Source organism: Zeugodacus cucurbitae, chromosome 6 (assembly GCF_028554725.1).
Source record: "Zeugodacus cucurbitae isolate PBARC_wt_2022May chromosome 6, idZeuCucr1.2, whole genome shotgun sequence".
In the NCBI taxonomy this organism is placed as follows: domain Eukaryota; kingdom Metazoa; phylum Arthropoda; class Insecta; order Diptera; family Tephritidae; genus Zeugodacus; species Zeugodacus cucurbitae.
The window spans coordinates 56,143,832-56,163,943 of NC_071671.1; the positions used below are offsets into that span (position 1 = coordinate 56,143,832).

Here is a 20,112-nt window from a genome sequence, read left to right on the forward strand (position 1 = left end):
AATGGCTGTAGAGCGAATTAGTTGGCATTAGAAAAAGCAAATAATCACCAAGTTGCAATAAATTTGTAGAGCAGCTGTTGATTTAGGAGGAAGTGTGTTGTAAGTGTGTTCATGGAAATGACAAATGCTATCAAGCCTATCTTCATAAAGATCACTTTGAATCGCATGTAGTCAGCCTGTAAATATCGTAAATAGACGAGATCAGAGCTTAAGATGAAGTCAGATAAAACTTTCCAGACGGTATCTGTCAACAAAGGGTATTACATCTGTTGGTCTACCTTTGACATTGACAAAAGAAAGGGTTATACTTAGGATGCTTCGGTTGTTTGGATTATACGATAGATTAGGCTTTCGCTTTACAGTACTACACTTAATTCTCTCTAATTCTCAGATCTGATATCGGACTTAAGTTTTGTATTACTACCAGATTTGCCATAGATGTTCTATAGTATATTAAAAATTTGTTATATTTTGGTATAGGTTATCAATTTACCAGACTAAAACGTTTTTCCAACAACCCACTTGAATGTACATCTATAATTTATTAAATTCAATGAAAGTCAGTGAAAGTTAGATGAGAAATGAAAGCGAGAGAGTACACTCTTAAGTCTTGGAGCACCTACCACAAGGTCGTATCACAAAATTGATTTGGTACTAGAGGACAGACTTAAAAGTTGATACTTTTAGGAATGAGAGAATTAAACAATAACGTAGAGATCATCACGAGACACATACTCCTAAGGTCCCACCATCAAAAACTTGATATTGATAGTAGAATCGTCAACATGATAGGAAGCTAGAACATTATCTTTGACAAAGTCCAGACTTCGACCGATTATGAAGGGATACTTTCCACGCATTCAAATATTCCAATTTAAAGGAAATTGGGTAGGTTGGAAATGAACAAAAAATCAGAAGTTTCATCAGATCGACCAACTATTCGGTTGGCGATTAACTGGGTATCTATTGGAAGTACAATGAGCCTATTGGTGGCTTACGTGAGGTCATTTTCCCCGTCAGACGCTCAAAAGTAGCAGGGTTTTCTAGAATCTGGACCAAAACATAGATTATTCTAATCACCGAGTAGTTAAGCGATTACATGGATTTGATTTAATCACTATCGCTAGAGATTGTTAGTAAAGTAAAGGGTTTTTCAATGGAATAGCTACAAAAGTAGACTTATAGGGACAGCAAACGTCGCCATGCTTTTTCCGCTCCTTGACACTTCTCTTGAGCAAGAGTTGCCATTTCATCGTAAAAAGATATACGATCCAACAACAAATCGAAATTATTAAAATTTACGAAATTTGGACAGTGGCCTCAACTTTAAGAGCGCTACGTCCAATTTATGCTGAAGCTCATTTCTGGCTGAATGGCTTCGTCAATAAGCAAAATATGCGTTATTGGTTAGGCAGCAATCCGCACGTACTCCATGGGTCACCATTGCCTACTCGTTTATCATATACACTCATGTGAAACATAATAGGGACACTTGCTTAAAAATAGGTAAAAAATAAATTATAATAAAATTTAAAAACATTATCAAAAATGTAACATGCTGGGATGTCAGTGAAGTAAAGAACAGTTATCAAAGAAAAAATGTTGATCATTTTGTGAATTAAGATCGTTTTTGAGTGTGCGAAATAATAGGGACATGTGTCATGTGTCCCTATTATTTTTCACATGACGTTCAATGCCAAAAGATTACTGTAGCCGTTTTGTACCGTTTTTAACTAATGAATCTAGGCAATCAGACACATAGTTCGGATGACGCACGAAATTTATAAGGTTTTTGCTCTAAGAAAGACTGTGATTATAGACAGACGAGGAAACCAAAAGTTCATACCCTCAAGGAAGAACATTTAGTTTAGAGCGAAGAAATTCCAGTGGTTTTGCCATTAACTTATAATATACTCTCAAATTATTCAAAATATTTCGGCACCACTGCCAATAATATAAAGATAAACTATCTGGTAAACTATCTCCAGGTTATTAGTAAAAGAGATACAAATATTATTTATGAGAATTATAATGTCCTGGTGGAACACTCCACCCTAAATTTATTAACTCACAAAGAGGAAATTGCTTTTTAATTGTACCTATTCTGTCTAAGTAATAGATGCTACACCCCACGAGAGTGGTTTCTCTATAAAATCAATTGCATTTATAACATTCACTCCAGTGTAGGCATTAAATCTATTCTAAGCATCATGCGCACGCTTATTTATTTTTATTCTTCGTTTATCTTACTGAATATTATTTTTCGAAAATCAAAAGTAATTACATAAATTGCATAAATTGCTTTTGAACAACCGACGTCCGTTTGGCAGATTGCAGACCCACTCGTGGATGCCGCGTGGCAATTTTCGTCAATTAAATTTTATAGATAGACAAGTCAAGTCAACGCTTCCGTCGATTGAGCTGCCAAATGCAAAAAAAATATAGAAAATAGTTTTCAAACCACACATGAGGTGCATATGAGAGGAAGGTAGGTGTATGGGTTTATGTAAATGAATAAATGGATACACATACATATGTACATATATGCCTGAGTATATTTCAAAAATATTTGCAGATGCAGCATTTATAAAACTATAAAAGACGCAGCTCTTACTCCGATTTGGCATTTATATTTGTTGGAGAGTATATAGATATTCACATATGTTTGAGTCCAGTGTGTGTCTCAGTGTGCTTACAAGTTCAAGTCATCCAAGTGGTTATCTTTAAATTTAATTGGCATTAAAACTGTGTTCAATCACTGCAAACTAACAAGCAAAAGTACAAGCAGCTGCAATGACTACAGCAATAACAATAAATACAACAACTCGCAGATTGCTTTTCGGTCGGTCGCAAACATAGGGAGACGGCATCAGATAAAAGCCAAGACCCGCCACAGTCTGGAATTGATTTGAATTTGTTATTTTTGTTATTGTTACAGCAACAGTGGCCGCTGAAGCGCATTGGAGTGACAGCGCATAGCCAAACAGCCCAACAGCCACATGGGCAAACGCATGGAAGCTAACAGCTGCATTGAACGCCAGCTGATTTTCCACCTCGTCCACCTTTGTAATGAATATGTACATATGTAAGCGGTGAAAACGGCTGCCCGCTGGTGTACATCGATCAACGCCGCGGTGAGTGGACAGCGCACAGCAGTCGGCGGGCTGCTGCCTAACCGTGTGCGCAATGCCATGCTGCGTTATTTGAAATGCAAATAGTAGGCGAAAAAAGTAGCATGCCTTCTTGGCAGCAGTCAATAGATTGCTGACAGAAAAAGTAGAAAACAATGCGTTGCATGGTAATGAATGAATAGATTGGTATCGCTGGAAAAGGTTGCCAACGAGTTCAAGTCGTGCATGTATGCATGCGTTGTCGTCTCCCATATGCGCATGGCTTATCTTGTACAAGGCTGGAGGTCTGCGTTTATCTAAATAAATGCGTTGGTTAACAATGGGCAAATGGGAATACGTAAGAGTCTGCGGTGCTTCTTACAATTGCTTTTTTCTGAAGGCATACATTTAAATATTTGTTAAATTATTGTTGTAAAAGTATTCCTTGGATGCTCTTTGGAGCATGAGCTTTTCAAGTTTCGTGAACTCAATGGTTCTCTAACCAGCTTATGAGTTTTGGTCACACTTATGAAAACAGAAAACTTATAAAACCGTTTCGAGAGTGAACTATTTTATTTCTCATATCTCTGAATTTATTATAGACGCCTTTAGTTTCTTCCAAATGAAGTCATTGATCAAAGTGCCGTGATTCATAAAAATATAGTAAAAGACTATATTAACATAGGATGTGAGACGACTGTAATTTCAAACTTCTAGGTCATTTAAAATTACTTAAAAAAGCGTTTGGAACTCTTCATAACAGTCGAAATAGTTAATATTAGGTTGCAATATCTCCCTTCCGCCTTTTTGTATGACACCCACGTCATGGATAAGCCAGCTGGCGGAAGACTTGTGACGACGAATACCGATCAAATCATGAAAAACATCGAGTTAGACCGGCAGGTGGCATCTCATGACATCGCCCAGTAGATGGGAGTTAGTTACCAAACCATTTTAAACCATCTACAGAAGGCTGGATATACAAAAAAGCTTGATGTTTGGATGCCGCATGATTTGATGCAAAAAAACCTTCTGGACCGAACCACCGCCAGCGATATGCTGCTGAAACGGCTCGAACTCGACCCATTTTTGAAGCGGATGGTGTCTGGCGACGTAAAATGGATCACATACGACAATATCAAGCGAAAATGGTCTTGGTCGAAGACCGGTGAATCCCGAACAGTGACCAAACCGGGACTAAGGCCTGGAAGGTTTTGCAGTGTGTTTGGCGGGATTGGAAGGGAATCATCCATTATGAGCTGCTCCCATATGGCCAGACGCTTAATTCTACCAACAACTGCGAACAACTGGACCGCTTGAAGCAAGCAATCGACCAGAAGCGTCCAGAATTGACCAACAGGAAGGGTGGAGTGTTCCACCGGGACAATCCCAGACCACACTCTTCGTTGATGACTCGTTAGAAGCTAATGGGAGGTTTTATCGCATCCACCATATATGCCGGACATAGCGCCAAGTGATTACCACCTGTTCCTGTCCATGTTGAAATCAAAAGAGGCTTGTGAAAAGCGGCGGTCACTTGTGAAGAGATCAAAAGAAAAAATATGGTGCTAAGAAGACTGAGGACTTCTAAGTAAAATTAGTGTCATTACTCAAATTGGTGTCATCGAAACGAAGACACTAAAACCTAGAGCCAAGTAGTTATTTTGAGCAATCAAAACACTATAAAGTATATGATCTAACTGTTCAATTATATAAATAGGTCCAGAAGGGATCTAAATTGTGAAACTCTTGAACAATATTTTGGAAAAGGAAACATCACGTATGTATTATATGTGTAAGAAGAAAGACCAATACAATAATCAAGCCTTTATATGCACAAAAAGAGAGGTATTTACATATCACAATCTCCATTTAACTGCACTCAAATTTAATTTAGCATAAAAATCCTGTACTCACAACAAGTAGAATTTAATCGTAACTAACAAAGCGAGTGAAAATTGAGAGCAACCGAGCGTGATTAATAAATAGATAGAGACGCTTAGGGAATACCGATGCATAGACAGAGGCAACGAAATGCCATTCACAAATGCAAATGAATGTGTGTAGACTTCAATTAAACAAGCGGGTTCATATTCAGTTAAAGGTCACACATTGCAGATGAAAAGGACCCAACACACACGTGTTGGTATATTAATGTGCCATATGTATAAATATATATAGGTGTGTATGTCGTAGATGGCGTCCTGCGCTGCGGTGAGCCTTTTCAATTTCGCGCTACAAATGTTGATCTCATTAAAAAGGTGCGGGCCGCTTGGCTGCCACATGCAGCGTCTGTGGAACCTTCTACATCAGATATGTGTCTGTATTTTGCATATACAGAGGCGCTGAACAGTGAGCACACATGTTGCTTTTGTAATTTTGCAAAATTTGCGCGCACAAGCAAAGCGAATGCACTGCGCTTTGCCACATACTGCGGTCTGTAATGGGTGTCGAATGAGCGCACGCTTCGTCTGATGTACCTATGTGAATACGGTGAGGTGATTGTGGTGTCTGATGACGGCTGTCGCAAAAACGAATATGCTAACAAAGCGGCCAACAAAACATGCCATATGTAGATATGTATGTAGGTGCTTACAGAGGTGCTCGCTCATATGTGTTAATGTTCGAAATTTGCGTCGTCTTCTGCGCCGTTAGAAGCTTTATTAATTTCGCTCATTTTCACTGAAGTAATTTCTAGTTGAATGCAGCTTATTTGTGCTGTGTGTTGGTGGGCTTTTTATGGAGAGACCCCGCTGGGTACAGGTATACTTGTTCGAGATGACAAAATTGTCAACACTGTATTCGAAACCAAGTATGGACTTCGAAATTTATTTTTAATGTTCGAAAGAGTTGGGGAATTGCGCTTCTTTGAAACATTGTTGTTGTATTTCTGTTTTTTAAAAAGAGATTTTGAGGCCTTTAGACTTTTTAGGTAATGTAGATGGACTTTTGAAACCTTTTATGATATAAGATTTACTGTTAATCGGGTTTAAACTATATTCGAAATCACGATGGATATTTTTACACTTCCAATGACACTTAGGCATTTCCAAAAAATACGATCTGAAAATTAAAGATTCGAAACTATTAAAAAAACTATTTTTTATAAGTTTATTAGGGTGATATTTCCCTGAAATTCTGGCCTTGCCACCCGTCGCCAGCTTTAAACACAACTTCATTACAGTTACTAATGTGATATGAAGACATGTCTATATATGTTAGCACATAATTCCCCTCTACCCTCGCACCGCGTTTTCGCTTCTCAAATTAACCACTGATACATTTGCTCCACCCATTCACACATAAGTACATTTAATTTTGCACAGCAATTGCTGTTGTTGTTGTTAGCCGCTTTACGACAATGCCATTGCTAGTTCGCTTTTAATTAAATTTCTACATTACGTTCTGACATTCGGCGTCATGATTGACTACATTCCTTTAGTCAGCCTCAGACATATTTGTATGTAGACCTACTCTATTTTACTATCTTCATGGTTATTGTCATTCCTGCAGTTCTCACTGCAGTCGTGCGACATCATGCAATCATCGCACGAAATGTCAAATATTTGCATTATAACGTCGGCGTTTCGCACAACATGGGCACTGAGTGTACGCTGGAGCTGTGAGCGATACTGTGGAGATATTCTTTGTTATACAACACTCTTGCTTTGGAGTATAGTTTGCTGTTAATTAGTTTCTGTAAATAGTATTTCCTATTTTAATTTTGTAGTGTTTTATTTGGAATTATATGAGGTAGACTAGAGTAGTTGCTAAATACGTTCGTTAATTAAAATAAATAAAGAAATAAAACGGTATTCAAAGCCTTTAACTACATTATAACCCACTTCAAAGAGCTTTAGAAGTCTAGAATATAAGAACATTGAGAAAATGTTCCTAAATTTCCTCATCCAAGACCCCTTTTCTCGATTGAAGAGAAAAATGTACCTATAGTTCTATTCTTTTGGGCACAAACCTTATAAATTCCATATTGGTCATATAGCCTTAGCTTGCACTTAAAAAACATCGCTCACTTGTTCATTTAAGACTAATGTGATCACAAAAGTGAGGTTCTGAGAACGATGAAACTATAAGATATATAGAAAATAATATAATATGTACTTCCTACTATATAAATTTGTCGTTAGAACATATCAGAAACGGGTCATAAATTAAATTAACCGTAGCTATAAATGTGAACAGTTGAAATGATCAATACCAGACATTTTCTGTCTGTCTGAAACCGTCGTCTGCGCCTGAAGCAATGTAAATAACGGCACGATACAATATCTTATCTAACTTAAAGTCCATCGCCTTAAAGTCCATTAACAATGTAAGGCACTAGAGGTCTACTAAAAATAAAAACTGCGTTACAAGGTCAACTATTGAAAGCGCTGTCATCAAACAAAGTTTAAATTTCGGCTCGAAGGTGAAACATTCTAATTGAAGTTCTTTCGCAAAGTTTATTAACTCTCCTACGTATTCTATGTACAAACCCCACTGATACCGTCGCGGCGTAATTACAAGAACTGTTTCTAGGATGAGTTAGATTCGACCACTGTGTTCAACAAAGTCAGTATCTGAATATAATGAGAGGTTTATAGAGGACACTTCTATATAATATATGTAGTCTTAATAAATATATATTTGAGACTATTTTGTGGTATTGGGGTATTGAAGCGATCATACGGTCCATTACTCAACTGACAACCTCATTCACTGCCCGAACTAGACTTCGACTTACTAGCTAACGAGGCTTTGACAACCGAGACAAAATTGTTTTTTTGCTATCTGGAATCTTCATTTTCCCAGAACTCCTGGCAAATTACAACAAGCCGTGAAGGAATTGGAAAAATTCAACCCCGATAAAAACCTCGATGCACCTCTAGGAATCAGACTGACAGACAGATTATGACGATTTTTATTTGGGGGAATTTAAAAAACTGCACTCCTTACCACTCTGAGTTCTCCTCAGATAATTAAATAATAATGAATGATGTGATTATTGACACAACCAAGGACACATGAACGTTTGAAACGCCTTCAGATACAACAGAGTTTTGGCCAAAATTTGAGTTCTTTATCTCAATGAGCAATCGGCCAATCTTTCAGGTAAGTTTCAGGAAGGCTAGAATTTAGATTTCGAAATATAAGCGTTTAAGGAGACATTATATTGAATAGAATCTAAGAAAATATTCTAGGTCACAAAAATACTCGAAGCTCCTTTAAATTCTTATTCCTTTTAACCACAATTTGGTATTTCTATTTGCTTTTGGTTTTGTATGTAAGTTAGCTTCACCACTCAGCTTTCTTATGCATTTCCGCTTCTAGAATTCCTAATTGTGCCAATGTGTGGTTTTACTGAATTCGAGTGAATTTATTTGTTTCATTTTCATGAGTAGTCAATAAATATTTGTAAGTTCAATGGAATTTACCAAAGCGAAAGCAACAAAATAACTAAAGAAATAAATAAGCACTGAAGGCGTTGCGTGTACATAACATAATTTAAGGCGTGTGAGGCATACGAGTATGTGCAATAAGAAGGTAGGAGTAGCTAGGAAATGAAGAACGGTAAATTGGTGGCATACAAATAAATACCGTTAAGATCTAGATAAGTGCTAGCCATTTAGTAGGCGAAAATTGGTAAGTGTTCAATAATGGATTGCACCCCCGAAAACGCACACAAATACCTATATCTACCTATATCTAACTGTATATGTTATATAAATGAATCAGCACTTAATTTGTGCTCGCTCCTGCGGCCATTCCACCACACAATTGTTAAATAGGTGTGTCCCACTTCCACCATTTGGCATTATTTTTGGCTTTTCCCGCCTTCAATTGTGGCGATTGTTTGCCTTATTATGGCAGTGTTTATTGTTTTTCGATAATTTGCCACATTTTCATGTTGTTTAGCAAATATGAATGCCGCAAATTGCGTAGGATAACGGTATAGAAATGCCGTGCATTCTAACAGCACAAAAGCATTTACCGAATATTTTTTGTCTTCGACATATTTATTTAGCACATTTTACGAAGTATTTATTTCGTTTTTTTTTTTTTGGTTTTTGTTTTGGTGCTCTCTTTGTGAAATGCCCCGTTGACCACAGTACATTCAAGTGTAAATATTGTGCATTGGCATGACGCGCCCCATAAACAAGCTTGACATTTCACTATTGTTTTTGTCAATGCTTTGTTGTTTGAAGCGTTTTTACAGTTGACCCCCTGAAGTCGCACCGCTGCCTCTGGGATAATATGGCATACTCATTTGTTTTGTGTGGTCGGTGCTTTTATGTTGGCTTATTTATTATTTTTTTACGTTATTTACTTTCGCTGTGTGTGTGTGTGTTTATTTTACGAGAAAGATTGAATGCTGCCCATTTGACCCTTGTTTAGCTTGACACTTGGGTGTTAAAAGAATTTCCATCACACATAAGCGCGCCGGAGCTTTTGATGCTCGTATATGGTGTCAACGTCAATTTGAGTTGCACGCGTAATGATGGAATTCTTTTCTGTTGTTGTTGTTTTCCGATATACGTTTCTCGTGCTTTATTGCTTTTGGTTCTTTTCCTTAAATGGAATCCTTATTTTATAGCCATTTTATTGCAACTGATAACTTTTTCATTACCAATTTCCACATAACGTAAAATACGTCTTAAATACAGTATGCGTGCATGTAAATATGTTCAGCATTTTTATATTATTTCATTATAGTGGTAAGTAGATATTTATAGGTCATAAGAGTAATGCCAACAAAAGAAAACGAAAAAAATAATAAACCATGTCTTCCACGAGGAAATAACGGTATTTGAAGACTTGATATTCCTGTCATAAAAATGTCAGTATGTTTATGTAAGAATTTAATGTCAAATTATAGGCAACATATCCATAAAAAATATGTTGATTTTGATGAAGTTTCGGAAAATTATCAGTACAATGCTAGAGAATACAAAGATTCATACAATTATCAATCAAAAACCTTTTGGTCAAAATTTATGACACTAAACTGACAGTTTTGATAAGTTTCTACTGCACAGAGCATAACAATTTAAGTGAAAACAAACTGTCAATTTCTATTGTTTGAGGCAAAGGCAAAATTCAACTCTTTCTTGCTACGAAAAATTATTGTCAGCCGTTTTGACAATTAATGTCATTGAATTTGACGTGATAAAAATCGCATGTTCTCCAAGTAATTTGAGAAAATTGCTATGTGATTGTTCTTTAAAGCTAAACTCTTCTATATGTGCCACTTAAGCGACCTTACTTAACCTGAACCTAAAAAAAAAACTAAAAAACAAAATGGCGAACCTGCTTGTCTTCAACTACAATCTATTACACCAACATTGCGTGCTAACTTCATGGTTGCAACAAAACCGGAAAAGAATGTGCTATTTTCGCATCCGTCTTCACACACTAAATATAATATATGCATCCCTAAGTGGCTCTTATATCAAAGTAGCACTATCTATTGCTATACCTAACATTGCACTTGCCACATGTGAATTGTTGCTAATAAAAGGTGCTAATCCTACGCCAGTTCGCCTGTCTTCGTTGCAAGTCTGACAACATTTATAACTTTCCAACTGCCATATATCATTGGCTTTTATTTTTCGCAGTGACAATTATTGCAGACCAGAGAAAAACATTAAATTTATTAAAGCAGCGCGGTGCACTGGATATTTCGGTGTCTTTTGCTAGCTAGTAAAGAGTGGGAAGTGCTAAAGCAAGGCGAGAAAGTGATAAATCAACAGAAAATAAGAAAAGTTTTTAGATTTTTGTGGGTCGCTTTAATTCTGCTTCTAAGCCATTTTTCATTATTCACAACTTTGTTTGATTTGGTCGTAAACATTCAAGTTAACTTGTCGTTATTCTCTTTCTTGTCAGTTTCTGTGCTAAAATGGTGTAAATGACATTGTTCTACTGCAGAAACATGTTAAAAAATAAAAAAAAATTATATTGCAGAAACTACATTCGATTAAATATTGAATTGTTAGTATACTCTAGAGATCTTTGTTAGATTCCATCCTAAAGCTCCATGGCCGAAACTCCGTGCGTCAATGAATTGCCAAGAATTTCGAACGAATGAAGTATAAATATGAACAAAATTATCCTAAGTATTGTTATAGGTAATTGAAAATATCTCAAAAACTCTGGCAGCGAAGACTGAACCCTAAAATTAGATGATGAAGATGAGTAGTATATTTTCACATACAGATACGTTCTGAAGTCGGATCATGAAATCACCCATTTTTTAATGGGATTTCATATCTAACGAACTATTTGATCGATATTTACTAGTGTCGGTAGCAACTTTCCCACTTCTTCCTGTTATTACTGACATAGCTAATTTAAAAATCGTATATTTTATATCTAATTACTGACCTGAGTTTGTTATAAGCTGAAAAACCATTTGAATCTACTAAATTTAAGGAACAACAAATACCTGAAAGTAGAAAAAAATGTCGTTATTATTTTATGTTAACATTTTTAAGACAAAACAAAACTATATGCAAGAGATCCGTAAAATATATAGTGAAATTGTAGTACATTAAGTTACAATATAGTGACATAAATACGAGTATCTCAAAAGATTTAACACTAATTAGTAAATTTCCATATATGATATAACATGTTTTATGAAATATTCATAAAAACGTCGATTTTCGTTCGATTTGACTCCAATAATCTAGTTAGCATTAGGGAGAAAATATGAGATTTTTAATCCAATTCTAGGTCTAGCTTATGACGCGCTAGTGAATGGGCTTAATCATTGAATCCGCAGCGATACGTTAAAGATTTTTAATCGAAAATGTCCATGCAATAATTAATTACGTCGATGAACTGCTTTACCACAAAGTGAGAACATTAAACTGTTTTATCGATCTTTATCGACAAATGTGACAAATTTGATAAATTGTCTTGCTTTTTGCTTTGTTAAAGAAAAAATTAAAACTTAAAGGTCAGTTTTATTGTGAAATTTCTTCCAGAATATTTTAATTTTTCTGAGGCTCTTTGAGAAAATTCTTTCGCTATTTCGAGCAGGCAACTTTATATTGCTTTAAAACATCTCTAATTTATTTTTGTTAGTCTCTTGTCTCTAAAATAACCATTTAAAATATAATTTAGTCCGTCGCCAGTAATTGTTTACATGAAAACTTCCAAATGGTTTACTTCTTTAAAATTTCCGCAACGAATAGATTTCGACCAAAATGTTCGATTTTGCGGATTCAATCACTTCGTAATTAGCGACAAATATTAACCGCGGAATTTATTTTTCCGAGTCGGTAAGTGAGTTCAATGTGATCGTAAATTTTATTTTCGATACGGTTTCAATAATTCCGAGGTAAAACTTTTCGATTGTATCGAACCATTTTTCTATCGAAACGGATTCAATGATTAGGCCCAATATGGTTGAAACGAGATGTGTCTTCACTTGGTTCTTGTTCAAATAACAGAATTTTTTACGAAGAAAAATCGAAAAGAATTTGAAAGTCGATAGATTGCTTTCAGAACATAAATAAGAGGCATTAATCTGCCAGCATATTTATGGGTCTTTCGGACCTTGAACATATTTAGAATTCTCTTCCTTCTCGAAACTCAATTATCTGCTTCCGTGAATGTACGACCAGAAAATTGAGGACGTAAAAGGAAATATGTTTAATGCTCGAAGACCTTCATGTTCGAGGATTCTGTTGTATTTTATGGAAGAATGGAGGAGCTATTACTGTATCTATTTGAAGGCGAATACGAAGGCTTATAAAGTTTAATGCGTGAAAATGCTGTTTTTAAGAACCCTTTTGAATTATTTGAATTTATCAGAGTCTTACGTATATTCGCAACTAGACAGTATAAAGCTCGAACGACCCTCTATTTGGCGGATAACAATTGAAGTGTTGTGGGTTCTTTATGAACCGAAAAGTATATATAGATTTACGAAATCTATGAAAATATTTACTTGATATCCAATATTGATTTTCTATATTCCTCATCAATGCTAAATGACCACAAAAATATGTTGGTTTTCCAAGCAATTTACATTCAAAATGACAGCAGTGATGACAAGAGAAAAACATACTTGAAAAACTGAAAACAATATCAATCACCTCACTGACGCAAAAACATATATGCAATATGTAAGTTGACACTTTTTTGCGGCGCCGACACACATACATACAAACCTACCGATATGTATATTCGCATATCATCAACCACAAGACTGACAAGAGCCACCGTTGAAATGTAAATAATAATGACAACAATCGTGTTAAACGGTATACTTTTCACAATTATTTAATGTTTTTTACTGTCTGCTGATTTGCATAATAATATGGATTTGGGTGTGTGGGTGTTCCGGTGTGTGTAAGTGAATGTGCGTTGAAAGACGGAGGTGTGCTAAAGTAAATATTTTCACTTGTATTTTAATTTGTGTGATTTTACATGTCATTTCACGCTGACCGACAACATTGAGGTATTTAAATTGTGGAAAAAATAATAAAACAACAACAAAAATAAATTCAACAATAATAACAACAAAAATGTAAAACAGCAACAAATCAGCTTAACAAATGAAATACTTAATTTATAAGCATAAATGACAGTGTGGCATGCAAAAAAAAAAAAGAACTTTAATATGTATGAGATGTGTTCAAAAAATAACGGGAATTTTCATGTTTTGAAAAAAAAAATTATTCTTTCGTCTACATTAATGTTGTCGTACTTCAGAGGACAACATAATAAAAAATAAAAAAAAAAAATTTGAAAATTGGAGTTTTGAAAATTCCCGTTATTTTTTGAACACATCTCCTATGCATGTTTGTAGGTGTTATGACACATTGGATTAGCGTAGCAAAGGCGCCGTTTCAACGCAACGTGCCATAAACTATGTATGTGTTTACATAATAGCAATGCAATTCGTGCCACACCATCGCGGCATTAGCGTTGCACGCGAAATATTTTTGTCCACCTTTTCATGCAAGCGCCAGACTGTCTTGGCGTGCGTGTTGCTGCTGTGGCGGCTATTTGCATACAGAAGAAGAAGAAGCAAAATTTTATGATTTTTTAGTCTATATGTATGTATGTGAGTTAAGTACTTGCATTTTGTCCGCACTTGGCATGCCAAGAAGCGTGCATGTGGCATGTGTCCAACAATTTGTTCACCTATGTTTGTCATTTCAGCGATTTAGCATAGCACATTTGTATATATGTATGTAAGTTGCCGCATGTCCAACTGACTGATGAAGTTTAAAGGAAAATCACAGCACGAAATAGATTGCGGATTTAGTGTTGTTGTTGTTGTTGTTGCAACGCATATGGATTACCAGCGATGTACTTGCAACACGTCCGCCTTTTGCGCGTTTGTACATGAAAAACGCATTTAATTACTTATATGTTGCATGTGCAACATCAAAAAAAAAACAAAGTTTGCCAAGTGGCAACAAATGAAGATGCAGCCTGTTCTGCGCGTAGGCTGCTGCCTTTGATATATTTAAGCATTTTCTTCTGCCTCATTTAATTGCGCGAAAAATCCAATTAAAACGCACATAAGAGTTAACCGTTAATATGCAGAAAAGAAAATTCATGCGAGTATATTGAAATTGTGGTCGAAGCCATAAGCTAAATAATTAATTCAACGAAATTAATTTCGCATTTTCCTTTTATTACGCTCGCCCACTTGTCACCTTGCCACTTTCGTGGATTTCTTGGCAATTTTTCAAGCAAATAAATTGATTGTTGAGTTGAGTTGAAAATATGTATGGAAAACAAATTGCAACGCTGCAGTACTATAAATGCGTTTTAAATTGCCAGTGCAACACTGGCACCGCCAACGGTGCGGCCAATAAGGCGGTCAAATTTGTCAAAGCTGTCACAGGCAACTTTTTATCATACGATAATTTTATTTTTTGACAATTTGATTAATTTGACTAATTGTGACTTCATTTCAACTCACGTATATGGCACCCACTGCTCAGAAAATGACTGAATTCCAGTTATTTCCGCCAGCATGCAGTACATACTTACTTAACTTCATTATCGAACTCAATACAAAAGGTTTATTGTAGTGCCAGAAATCAAATTTCCTTTGGGAAACAACAAAAGAGGATTTTTACCCAATGAAACACTTCCATAATATTTCGATTGGAGACAAGAATGAAAACAAACAGTAATATGTATGTCCCTCAAGATTAAAGCACTTTGAAGCAAGCCCAAACCGTTTTAGATAATAGAATCGGGCACTGGTCATCTCTATTTATAGTTTTGGACCTGGAAACATCATTCTAATAATCACCATAACATTTCGTTTAAACCCATACAACTCAGAGGTATATATAATTTGGTCGGATAAAGAACCAATAATACAAATGTAGTAATCTAATACAGAATAAACATTTCCTCAGCGGTTTGTACTTTGAAATAGTAATTTGATTTTGTTTTTTATGGGATCCTTATGTGGTGGAGAGCCCTTTGAAAGTCTTCAAAACTATTTTAGCGTTTTTAAGGCGCATGTGGCTGCCATATAGGGAACAGCGGATCTATTTCTACGAAACATAACACCCTTCAGTGAAGTGACGATTCAATCTGGGATTAAGTGCTCGCTCCCAGGACTGGTAAATCTTTCTGTCGATACCAGTTAGATCTTCACGATTAGACTAGTTTGGGAAGAAAAGAGAAATCCTTGGTAATAACGTAAGGCTGATGAGTCTTAACTTAGTAATACTTCCTTAGTTGTAGGTGTAATTGACCCATTAAAAATTTCATTGGGAGCCAGCTGTAGAAGTTTCCTAGAAGAAGACGATGTTGAATCATCTATCTAGCGGATTTAGAAGTAGACAGATGCAGCTTTGTAATAGGTACACTGCGGTTTTTCGAGCCTTAATTTCTAATTAGGGGTTTTTTTTTGACTTCCCAAAGGACTATTCTTTTAGTGTATTCCTCTTGTGCGGAACATCCATAAAACCTAACCTAAGATCTATTAACAGAACACAATTGAATTTTTGGTGTAAAATCCTGATGGGGTAAACAGCTTTTACATAAAAAAGAGAGAAAGAGTATTCGTTTTGGAATAGGAATATGATCTCCTGGTTACCAAATCGAGCCAGCACCAGAAAATTGCTATCTTGATAATTTATACTTTTGCATTTAACTACCAATATGGATCATCAAAAATTCAAAACAAAAATAGTTGCGACAGAATGCCGAAATTCGAAAATAAGTTTTCATTCACTGCCTTCCCTAAATAAAAGCGTTGGCGAAACGTTTTTTAACGCTCAGCGTTAACGTCGATACGCCATCCCTAAATAAAAGCGGCAACTTTACGTCAAATATCAAAATATTTGCTTGAATTGTTGTTGTGAAATTTTATTATACAGAGAAACTTCGTTTTTTGCAGCCAAATTTACTTCGGAACGCTCTGTCAAAATAGAAAATTTCACCCGCTCAGTGTCGCCGTCGCGTTATTTCTTGACACTTTTATTTAGGGAAGGCAGTTACACGAAATTCATGTACGAAATTTTTTTTCGTGTGGCAAAAAATGCATGAGAATGCTTTATTCACATGAAATTTAAAATTAGGCCTTTATCAAGATCAAATAAGATATAATACTCAAAGAACAACTTTCAGATTGTCAGATTTAAAACTAATACGTGTTTCAAAAATTTCCATCGCAGCAAAAAATATCTATTAAATGGAGTTCTCAAAAGTCGTTATATAAAATCTATAAAGTTTTATGAAAATTTGCAACGCAGAACAAACACGCTCTGAAATGAAGTCGTCTGTTGCTCATCCAGAACCAACCAACCAAAACTGCGTGCCTCATTCAACAGAGCAATTAAAAGTAGACAAGCAAAATGAAGAAGACAATTTTAATTTGCGCACATCTCATTTATATTCCTACGCCGTCGATTAAATCTTCAAAGTTGACAAATCGATTGAGTTGTCAGACAATGTGTATGAGTATATGTATAGTTGTTGTTACTGTTGGAGCAGAAATAAATGCAATGTCAGCACAATTGAATTAAAATTTTCAATTTATTGTCTTTTCCAATGATGTTCCCATAATGGATGCGTGTGTGCGTGTGCTTTTATGAATGGTAAATGGAGAAAAAGTAACTGTAACTATGAGGATGCAGACTTGACATCTGAAGATGAAAGATAAATGAGATATCAATTCAATTCATACTTATATTTAGGAGGTGTAAGAAACAGGGGAACGTCAATAATCATCAATTATTATGCTCATACATTTCCATTATTAATATCTAAAGTATATATAATCAGTTGGTGACCTTCTAAAACGTCTTGAAACATTCAGGACTCTTACATTTGTAACATTACATAGTGACTTTCACTAGCTGAACTAAAAAGGAGAGAAAGAAATTCTAAGTAGTGTTCTTCTTGAGAATTTGCTTTGATTGTGAGTATTGATGAACATATGTGAGTAATGAAGAGTTGATGAGAGAAAAGAGAGAAGAGTTTAAAACCAAAATTAGCAGCATGAGAAAATAAAGAGATTATCATATCTTCATCGTCCCCTATCAACTCATGTATCAGTGTATGTTTTTTTGCTACTCGCTTAGAGTAAAATCTTTATCTAAAATACATTTCTCCATAAGAATAGATTTTCCATGATAAATGTTCTGCATGACTTTAAACCCTGAAATTCACAGAGTTCTCTGAAGCCATTAGCAGATTTTCATCCATGCTTAGTACCAGAAGTACAATAATGAATAAGCCTTGCGATGAATTATGCATTTTAGCAGTTCATTTCCTTAGACTATTAATATTATTTTTGCAAATTTAAAAGTTCAAGGGCTATGTTGTTCTATACTACCTTGGCAGTGGTAGCAGCCACCATTTTCTTTACATTAAACTTTTGCAATTTTTCATTTGTACCCACATATAATATACTACCTCTATACTATAGCTGTATGTACATTTGCAACACAGTCATTGCGGCATTTTTCCACTCGCTTCGTTTTCCATTAAAAAGTTTTTGCACTTGATTTATACCCATATATATATGTACATATCTGTGCGAAAGTGTTTGGCATGACTTTTCAAAATTATTTTGGCTTACAAAAGTGCTCGTAATACATCTTCATACAGAGAAGCAACTTTGCGTTAACTTTTCAAATCCGAGTGCTCTCAATACTCAATTTACTATTTGCGTTACTATTTATTTGTAGTAAATAAATCGCAATGGTTTCACACACATTTTATAAATTTTCTATTATAATATTTTGAGACAAAGTTCATGTTTTGGAAGCATACGCTTCGATCGCTCACCCTATTTAACATACGCTCAAATGTGCTTAATCTAACGGATTCTTGCTGCGAATTCAAGATTATCATTGGAATTTGTGTATTTAAGACGTGACGTCTAAAAATACATGTACATATAGTCTAAATGGTTTTTCAGGTTCTTATAACAAAACTGGTCATAAAATAACCACTTCATATAGAGTATTAAACCTAGACTAGTAAAGTCTTAAAGTTAAATGATTCAAAAATCATATATAATGAAATTAAACCGTCTCCCTACACTCAAACTTCCGACCAGTAGATAAGCAATCATGCTACTCATCTCCGCATGGCGTATTCATTAACATTTTTAGCGGCTGAGTTGAGTAGAGTTGAGTGACAGTTGATTGATAACCTTGACAGAAGCACATAAAATTAGAGTCCAAACAAAATTGCCTTCATTACTCTCCATACATATGTTCATATAAGTAAAACTCGCGATATTTTTTCAATATATTCGAAATACTTACCTTCCGATTTACTCATCTCTCGATCTCTTGTATTTAAAAAAACATGTACGAGTATCTTCAGTTGAAATCATATGTGAATAATTAAATTTGGTACGGTTGACGAGTCAATAGGCGCACTCGGCTCATCGCACAGCACAATAATTGCTGATAATACAATAAAAATTCAATAAGCGGTACATGTACACCTACATATATACTCACTTACATACAAGAATATCATACAATATAATCAATAGCATGTATGCCCGCGCAACATACAGCATAATTTAATTAATATATTTAAATTTAATTTTTTTTTCGAACAGAGTGCAAAGTGTGTGGAAGAGATTGATGCGATTATTTTTATAGTATGTTAATGACGAACACACGATTTTTTTTTTCATTGTACAGATATGGTTTTGGTAAATATAAATAGTTCATTTATAAATATATGTACATATAAATAACAGACAATAATCCTTATCTCTGTAAAATTAATAAATATTCGAGGCATTAAGTTGTATACATTTGTAAGAGAGCGGACCGATTAGTACTTAGTCAACAGAAGTAAAACGGAAAATTGCAATTTATTTCTCAACTTCATACACTTTACCAACGATCCATAAGGCTCAATGGATTAGTCAAAAAACATCTTTGATAAGACACAAAAACGTATTTTGCTCTAACTCACACCAAGAGCGCATGTGTTTTTGTCTCGTCTTCTTCAGTGTTAGTTGTCGCATGTGAAGCTATGGGATGTTGTCGTATTCGACAAGAAAATTTGTCTCGGCTAATCCCGTGTGGGTTGAGCTTAAAAGATCATGATTCGTAAAAACTCTAACGGTCACAGATCCCTTTTTGACCCAGCGTTGCTCCACTTTTTTTAAACTATCTGAGAAATATGTTTTCTGAAGACCTGAAAATGGGCCTTTGTGGTGGCTATAATCATTTCATATAAATCACAATTCCATCCACTGAGTGACTTTCAAAGTTTGGAAACAAGAACAAATTTCACGGGGTTAAATCTAGAGCCTAATACGACCATTTTTACCAAGGCGACCACTGAGGTAAGAGCCAGAACGTGGTGAAATAGTACTTTCGGCTATATAGGTCAGATTTTTCGGCAATTTGCGCTCTTCGGAGTAGATTTACCAGGAGGAGTACTTCACTGTTTCCACTAATCTTTAGTCTCCGATGTGTATCAGCGTCACATTTTGTCGACGATCTCGAAACGAGGCTGCCACTAGGAGATTGCGAGC

General features: G+C 35.4%; 1 protein-coding gene across 1 annotated transcript in view; it reads right to left on the bottom strand.

Moving 5' to 3' along the window:
* The window catches only part of LOC105214962 (calcitonin gene-related peptide type 1 receptor), a 108,144-nt gene extending 96,588 nt beyond the window's left edge, over positions 1–11,556 (bottom strand). The window contains exon 1 of the mRNA XM_054232751.1: positions 11,490–11,556. The gene's annotated coding sequence lies outside the window, so the exon portion shown is untranslated. The remainder of the gene's footprint in view (positions 1–11,489) is intronic.
* Positions 11,557–20,112: the final 8,556 nt, after the last annotated feature.